We start from the raw sequence: 8,703 nt of genomic DNA, 5'->3' as shown, positions 1-8,703 counted from the left end.
TTTAGGGCTTCAAAATACACTAGCTACATTCTAGACAGACATTTTTATTTATCCTGATATTTCTATAAATTCTAATTTCTTAATCATATACTATTTCCTTTATAAGCCTTGATTTATACGTAATGTTCTCCTTACTACCTGCCATTCAGCAAAAGCAAACTGTACAGTATTTGAAGAGATGATGAGTTTGTACAGAAGTCTCTAGTAATTGACCAGACACATTTGGCATGACTATATTTTAGTCTCCACACCTCTTGATATGCCAAACAGCATTCTCCTAATTTAACAATCCACTATCCTGCAGTAGAGATTATCTGTATAAACCATCTGGCATTCCCTTATAGAATCAAAGAGTAAACATTCAAGAAGTAGCATGATATAAAATTATTTAGAGGAGAAAAGCACATGTGCACACATACACACACAAACACACATGTGCACGCACACACACACACAATAGCAAAAAGCAGCATACAACCAAATATATAACCATTGGCTTGGCCCTCAGAAGTATGTGTTTTTATATTTAGAGCCCAAGTGTAAAGGAACAACAGTTTAAAAAAATAAAAATTGCATAAGTGTGGCTTTTTAAACAAGTGGCTATAGGATCTCAATATTAGCTTATTACACAAAGTAATATTTAGGGATCCATTTGAATACACTGAGTAATCCATTCCAACAATCTGCCTACCTATTAGTAGCAGGATAAGAAACTTAGCTCAGCAGTCCCATAAAGATCAAAGCTAGGTAAACTGACTGGCTGATCAGCAACTAGCAGAAGTATCTTTTAAGAGACATCAAAGCCAACTTTCTCTGTGAATAAAAGCAAAGTGAATTTTGTGAGTCCCTTGTGGAGATCAAGAAACACGGAACCACAAGTGACTGTTTCTTTGAGACGTGAAAGGGCCAAGCAGTCCTTTAGAAATAGAAAAGGGGGACCCACGAAAAAATTGCTTTGGAAAAAATCCAAAATATCTATTAACAAGAGAGCCAAAAAGAAATTATTGACCTTTGTTCAATTTGCAAACACAAAGTAATACAGTTGTAGAATAGACAGTGGCGGTATGGCAATTACTTATTAATTGGCATTCTTCTCTAAGACCAATGTTTTGGCTTCTAAACTCAGGCAAGGTTGTCATCTACGGCATAAGTTATCACCTGATAAGGTTTGCGAAAGCTGCCCTGCAAGGACCCCTCTCAGATTGCAAACGGCAGCTGGGCAGTTTACACGGTTGAGTGCTGGCAACAACGTAAGAAAATCAAACGAGAATTTTAAAAATGCAAATAAATGCAAAATTGTCATCTTTTCCAAATAAATACTTCTTCTCTCCTATTCCCCTCAGGAAAAGAAAAAAGAAAAAAAAAACACGAAGGGGTCAATGAGGAAAAAAAGGGGATATCTGTAATACTTTCGACAATAAAATACACACACACACACAAAGTGCAACATTTAACAAATAAATTAAATAAAGCAGTTTTGCTTTGTTAAGGAATTTTATATAAAAAGAGTTTGGAGGTCAATTCAGTCCTTAGTGCTTTCCCCTCTCTGTCTCTCAAACACACACACACACACACACGCACGCACGCACACACGCACACACGCACGCACGCACGCACACGCACACGCACCTTGAACTATCTTCCATCCACACAGCCACCAGAAGCCCAATGTCGTCCCCACGTCCACCTCACTCCAGGAGTGACAGCAGCAGGGACAGTGTCAGCTCGCTCAGCTTGGGCAGGCACATCACAGGAGGACGGGTGCTTGTGTCGAGTTTGGTTTGGGTGTCGACTTACTCTCAAATTTGTCAAAACAGTAGCAGCACAGAAGACCAACTTAACTGAAGCCTTGTCAGTTTCCCTGAAAACCTGACTACTTGGAAATCCATCATTTCAATATGCACAGCAGGAAGAATTGGTTCAGCTTCAGATCCATGTATTTAAATACGGCAACAGCTAAATATATACATATATATATAAAATCCATCCATCCTGATTTCTTCTAATTCTGCCTAAGAAGATGAAACCTATCTATTTGATGTCAAAGAGAGAACTCAGTCAGAATGATGAATTAAAATAACAACTTATTCACAGCAACTTATTCATAGGCACAAAAATTTGTCAATTACTTTGTCCCCAGGACTTCCTCTTCCAACTGCTGGAATGATCCTGGATTTCGGCAGCAACACCCCTCTCAAGGCTTAAGATGGTTCCCTATAGAAAGAGGCCACCCTAACACCAGCTCCAGTAGGGTCAGGGGGAGGGGGGCAACCCCACTTCCAGCAACTTTGGGCATTTTCAACACTTCTGACGGAGTGGTGTTCACACCGGGCTGGCTGAGACTAGTCCCTGCAGGTTCAATAGCAGAGAGCTCAGAGGTGAACTTTGACTTTTCACATTCACATAGATGTGTGTGAATGAACAGATTCTACATGGCTACTGTCCGACTGCTTTTCTGCCTTGAAGAAATTTGCTTTGTGTTTTAGCGGGCGCCATACTAAAAGGTGTACTTCACAGATCCAAAGATGTGACCAGGGTGTTCAAAATGCTTCCTTGGAGTAATTTGTTTTGGAAAAGTGTTCAGAATGAAAATTTTGAAGCCTATAGCAGCACATTTTTTGTTCCCTAAAAATATAAAGTGTTCATTTTACAGGAAACTATAGAGAGTTGGGGCAGAGCGTGGTCACCTGCGTCTGCGGCGCTTGGCTGCTCCCCTGGGAATGGAGCGTAGGGTGTTTGTCGGGAGAGCACAGGGGCCGCCCAGGGGCACCCCAGGCCCGGAGGAGAGTCCGCAGCAGTGGCTCCAGGAGTGAGTGGACCTTCTGTAATCATCCCCTTCGGATTTCTCAGGAAGAGAGAAGTCCAGGCACACATCTGTACACACAGAAATCCTACAGCTCACACACCTGACACTGTGTACTGCAGATGCTGGGTTAGCAGGTGGAAAAGAAAATTGGGTGGGAGGGACAGAAGGAACTGGTGATTAATTTAGTCCTTGACATGCTACGTGGAGAGTCATATCTGCGAAAGAGAACCGAAGAGAGAACACAGGTGTTAGAAGACACAACAGAAATTCACTCCTTGGTAAAAAATACATATACATATATATTTTAAAGTCTAGATATTTAGAACGCAGATGTATAATAGAAATACCATGCGAGCCATATAATTTTAAATTTTCAAGTGGTCACATGAAAAAAAAAAAAAAGAGAAACAGTTCAAATTAATTTTAATAATATAGTATTTCATTGAACCCAAGGTATTCAACATATTATCATCTCAATATGTAGTCAGATTCCATGTTGAGAAGTTGTACATTCTACTGTCACTGAGCTACCTCGCAGTCCTTTGCCCAGTGTTTGCGATCGGTGCGTATTCCCCCCATTCAGCACATCTCAATTTGGACTTGACCACATTTCAAGGGTCCGTAGTCACATGTGGCCAGGGGATTGGACAGCAGAGCCTCCTACTTACTGCTCTTGCTTTAAGTGTTTAGCTCTAACAACAGTCTCTTCCAAGTCACTGTTGACACTGTAGCTCTTCAGAGAAACATGATGCATGTTCTCATTCCCAGGTGGAGCCCACGCGCCATTTCTCACCCACCAGCACTGGGGATGCCAAGGCAGGTCAGACACAGCTTCTAACTCGGCTCTCCCCAAGAACGAGTTCTCGGTCCTGAGAGGGGTGATGACGTGCCTGGGCAGAGTGCCCCCGAGTCCACTCCACTCACCACCAGCAGCTCATGAGGTCTCAGGGTGGAGGTCTGGGCTGGTCCCGACGCAGGGGCCGGCCCTTGGACCAACCCCAATAAACTCAGCTTTCAGGAAGAAACTGAGGTTCAGCGTCCTCGTACCAGCTGGAACCCTGGGCCTGTCTGTGGTCTTGCCTGTGGGTTCTGCGCAGAGCTCATGGTGGTCGTGGGGTGGGGAGGAGGAGACAGAGGGTGGGGGCAGCCTCATCCCTGAGAACGTGTGGGAACTGCCCGGCACAGGAAATACGACAGACACTGCGAAAAACCCAGTTGCTCTTAGGATAAGCAAGTGGAAAAAAAATGGAAATTGTATCAACGGGAAAAAGACTTAAAAAGAACGCCGTGGCTTAACAAATACTGCTTTCTGGTTTTGCCTCCACCGGGACAAGGGTCTCAGATTCCTCCCTTCTCCAATCATTTTCTCTCCGCTCTCCTGACTGATGAGTGGCAATAACGTGAACAACCTCACGTACTCTGCAGCAATAAGCAGGATATAAACTATAAATAAACAGAAAAAATCAGGGCATAGAAAGGGATTATAAAAGCAGATAAGAACAAAGTGGATAATAAAAAGAAGAGAAATATAGAACAAAAATTGAATAAAAATTTAAAAAGAAAAGAGAGGGAACTGATTCTTTTTCAAGAGCGTCACCTCCTTGCTGACAAAAACATACCCAGGGAACCTATTCGCTCGCTACCATCCCTTGCTCCAGTGGCACAAAGTCACTCACAATTACAAAGCTGCTGAATTAAAACTGGTTTAAACAACCTCGTAGGGTAATGTTCATACCATTTTTAGAAGTCGCAGAGGGAGAGACTTTTCTTTGGGAAACGTTTCTAATGGTCAGCCTTTCTGCTGAGGTTCTGGGCTCATGTTAGAAGCAGAAAGGGAAAAGTTGGGAGAGCACGGCCAGAGTTGTCCTTTAACCCCCTGGGCCTGCCAACCAGGAGGCTCGGGAGTGCTTTCTGAAGACACCCCTGAAATCCCACTTCAGTTTCCTCACAGCTTCGTTTTTCCAAGCACCCGATCTCAGAGTCCCCCTGGGTCCCCCTGGGTCCCCCTGGCCAGGTGAGATGGTCTTCCTGCATGCCTGGAGGCAGGGAGGTACTGAGTACATACCTTACATTGTAAGATTGTGGCTTAATTGTTGATTACAACCAAGCCATGTTGACAGAGTCAAACATTAGACACACAGACTCGATGGGGCGGCATCAATAACTCCAGCAGACCATGAAGGGACACGGTTTCCGCTAGAAAGGCCTTTCATTCAAAGCCCCACTCCCCACCATGGGCAAGATTTGGCACGTTTGGCAAATAGTTCAGAAGAAAGGGGGGGGGGGGCACGAGGAGGCCCAACCTGCTGGCTTCATTCCCTCCAGGAGGGCGAGAGAGGAGAGCTAGACTGGGACAGGTTGCCGACAGGAAAAACACAGGAACTTCACCAATAAAAGGTCCTTTATTAGAAAGAGGTGCTCGTCTTCGTCCCGAGTTACAGATCTTTCCGGGCCCGCCTGCAGAGCAGTCTTTCCAGCAGGCCCAAGAAAAACACAGTCGGCTCGGATACCCGCATCCACCTCCTGACTATCTGGGTGCTCATCTCCTCAGAGAAATTTGGGAGAGCAAATGAATATGACTTGTAAGTGGGTTGGTCTCAGGAGAAACGTTCTGACTGTTCGGATCACACGGACGGGCCATGGGACAGGCTGGCGCGTGAGGACATTCACAGCCCCGTGTGCTCACCCTCTGGGACGGCTCAGGTCACCATTCACTCGCATGCACTCATTCACTCATTCAAAGCAGCGTACTGGGCCAAGTGACCTGATCGGACTGTCCCTGGGTCTCTCCCAAACTACAGATGCTAATTCAGAATGGCAACATGTGACCAGATTCAGAAGGAAACAAAATCAGCTTCCTTTAGAAGGGGTGGAGAAGGCTGAAGCAAGAAGTTCATTATATAAGGGTTTTGCAAGAAGTATTTAAAGGCCCCCCTCCCCCGCCACCCTCAACTTTAGCTCTTGCAATTGCTTGCAGTGGATTTACGCTTAATCCGAACAGTACATAGTCTCAGGTTTTCTTTTGCCTGCCACAGTGCAATGCCCACATGGTAAGAATTACCAGCTACTGAACAGAAGTGGATTTATCTCACGGGAGCGTGAGTGCTCAGCCTTTGTAACCCTGAGCACCACGACGTGGCGGAGAAATCGAGCAGAGCCCACTGCAGACAAAACCAGTTCTTCCTTCCCGGCGTCCTCCGTGCAAGGCCTGCCCCACGCTCCTCGGTCCCCTCACCCTGAGGTCCTGCTGTCTGTTCTTTCTACGCCTGTCCCCAGACACCTCAGCACCACTCCTGTTTGTGACAGCTGTGGCTGGGGCTCTTCTAGGACTTCACTCTTCCTTCCCATTGTCTAGTTCAGTCCTGGGAGCAAACCTGTGGGGGCAGGGCTGTGATCAGCCCCTCTCTGTGCCACAGTTTCCGTAGCTGTTAAACGGCCAAGAACCTTGTCTGGAGCTACAAGGCTGGGTGTCCTTACAACTCAACTAAAACACACGGCAACAGAACGAGGAAGCGGACGTGAGAACCCAGCTGCCATTTCTCGAGCCAAACTGCAGAGATTTGTAAGAAGAAGAAAAAAAAATGTAAAACAATGCCATTCGGCTGAGTTTGTTTTGGAAAATTAGTATTTTTAATTAAAAATGGCATTTATGGCCCTGACCAATGTGGTTCTGTGGTTAGAGCACTGGCTCACCCAACGAAGGGTTGTGGGTTCGATTCCCAGTCAAGGGCACACACCTGGGTTGCAGGATCAATCTCCGGCCCCCGTTGGGGTCGAGTGGGAGGCAACCAATCAATGTGTCTCTCTCACATCAATGTTTTCCTCTCCCCCTCCCTCCCTTCCTTCCACTCTAAAAATCAGTGTAAAATATCCTCAGGTGAGGATTAACAACAACAAAAAAGGCACTTACGTTAACAGGAGTAACATTTAGATCTTTTGTTTTAATTTCCAATATAAAACATATCAATAGCTATAACCTAGAAATATAAAAGCTGTTTGATGCCATTCATATTTTTAAAGAACATAAAGGGTCCTCGGGCCAGGAACTCCGAAAACTGCCGCAGAGCAGAGCAGAGGCCTCGGTCCAGGATCCACCCTAAAAGCTGAGACCTCGGGGGCCACCCTGCCTCTGGAAAGCAGAGTGAAGAACGCGACCGGACTGGGCGACGACCGGGGTGAACCAGGGGCTCGCTCCGCGCCAGGCATCCGTCAAGCGGTCGTACCCAGTCCCGAGTCAGGTCCTCACAGCCCATCAGTAGGCAGTGTCACTGGTCACATTTTACAGAGGACACTGAGGAATGCAGAGGCGAAGTGACTTGCCCAGTATGTGGCCAAGCCGGGGTTCGACTCCAGGCAGTGCACCCCTGAACCCCCCATCGCCCAGCTCCCCCACGTGCAGCAGAACCCTGCGTGCAGTCCCGGGACTGTCTTTCCGTTGCTGGGCTGTAGCGGCAGCAAGGCGAGCGGCCAGTGGTTTAGACGCAGGCTGTGTGTGGCTAAGGCACCCTGGGGCCTGCTGCAAACGAGGCTTCTCGGCCTCGTTACTTTGCTGGGCTAACTCTGAAAGCAATTCCTTGTCTACCCTGCATGTGCGGAGTGAGCCCATTTCTGCTGGGGGCCGGTCACCTGGTGCATCTAATACATAGATACTGTTTTTTATTTGTGATTGGGTGTCAAAACCAGAAGGTCAAGGCGAACCCCAACAACGGTACAAGATAGGTTGGGTCCAGGTATCTAAAACAGAGGAAAGAGTAACAAGACAGAGAGTCAGAAAAGGAGAGAATGGCAATGAACACGTGCCGTCTTGAGAAGTCGGCCGGAACCTAGGGATCGACAAGGACCAAACGGCAGGGCCTTGTTGCAGCAGCCAGGGGCTGAGAGGACTCCATTCTGCCCGGGTGCGGTGGGGGTTCAGAGGAGGTGGAACTTCCTCAGTTCAAAGAAAGTAGAGCCAGTGGCCTAAGTGGACCTAAAGTTTAGGGCTTTAGTAGCAAGTAGTAAATGTGGGAGGATATCCAGCCACATAAACAGCACAGGGAATCTGAGGTTTAAGTGCTCGCTAGAAAACACTGGTGTTCCCATCTTTATTTTTTTCTTTGGGTGGAGGGACATATTACTTTTATTTTAAAAAATGTTTTTTCTTTATTGATTTTAGAGAGAGAGGAAGGGGGAGAGAGAGAGAGAAACATTGATGAAAGAGAACATGGACTGGCCGCCTCCTGCATGCCCCCCACTGGGGATCAAGCCCACAACCCGGGTATGTGCCTTGACCGGGAATCAAACCTGCAAAGTCTTGGTGCATGGGTCGATGCTCAACCGTGAGCCACACTGGCCGGGCTTCCCGTCTTTAACATACACTTGGGATTTCCCTGTCTGGGTGCGGCTCACTGTGACAAGACCTCTTGCAGTAGAAAGTCAAGTGTACACCCCGATGTCTGGGCCAAGTGTGACAGGCTGACGATCCTGCAGCAGGCACACGGGCAACGGAGGGGCCGAGACTTCAGGCTGCCGGTGCCCGCTGACCGCTAGGGCAGCGGAAGGAGGTGGTGGGGAAAGCCCTCAGACCTTTGTAACAGGTCTGCTTTCGGCCCATCACTTAAGAAGTTAAAGATACTATTTTTTATTAATTAACATATATATTCATAATAAGGCCCTGAAGTAGTGAAACCTAAAGAAGACAGAGTCATCCTACAGTGACTGTCACTGATCCTGGGAAGCAGAGACACAGGGGTCAAAATGGAACACCCAGGCTCCTTGGATGGCTTTGTAGTCACGTTCCCTGGGTGGCCCCGCCACCAACTGCAGGAGGCCCTTTCCGGGCGGTTTCCTCTATGCTCGAACCCCGCAAAAGCACACAGTGTGCAAATGACATTCTTCTCCAGAGGCCCTGTAAGAGC

The 8,703-nt window shown here is 47.1% G+C and overlaps 1 protein-coding gene across 1 annotated transcript in view; it reads right to left on the bottom strand.

The window, feature by feature from the left end:
* Positions 1-1,630: 1,630 nt before the first annotated feature.
* Positions 1,631-8,703, bottom strand: part of KIF5C (kinesin family member 5C) — a 151,252-nt gene continuing 144,179 nt past the window's right edge. The window contains exon 26 of the mRNA XM_036254866.1: positions 1,631-3,021. The gene's annotated coding sequence lies outside the window, so the exon portion shown is untranslated. The remainder of the gene's footprint in view (positions 3,022-8,703) is intronic.

Source organism: Molossus molossus, unplaced genomic scaffold (assembly GCF_014108415.1).
Source record: "Molossus molossus isolate mMolMol1 unplaced genomic scaffold, mMolMol1.p scaffold_m16_p_11, whole genome shotgun sequence".
Lineage (NCBI taxonomy): Eukaryota > Metazoa > Chordata > Mammalia > Chiroptera > Molossidae > Molossus > Molossus molossus.
Note: the sequence above shows the minus strand (reverse complement) of the source record. Positions and strands in the feature narration are given on the sequence as shown.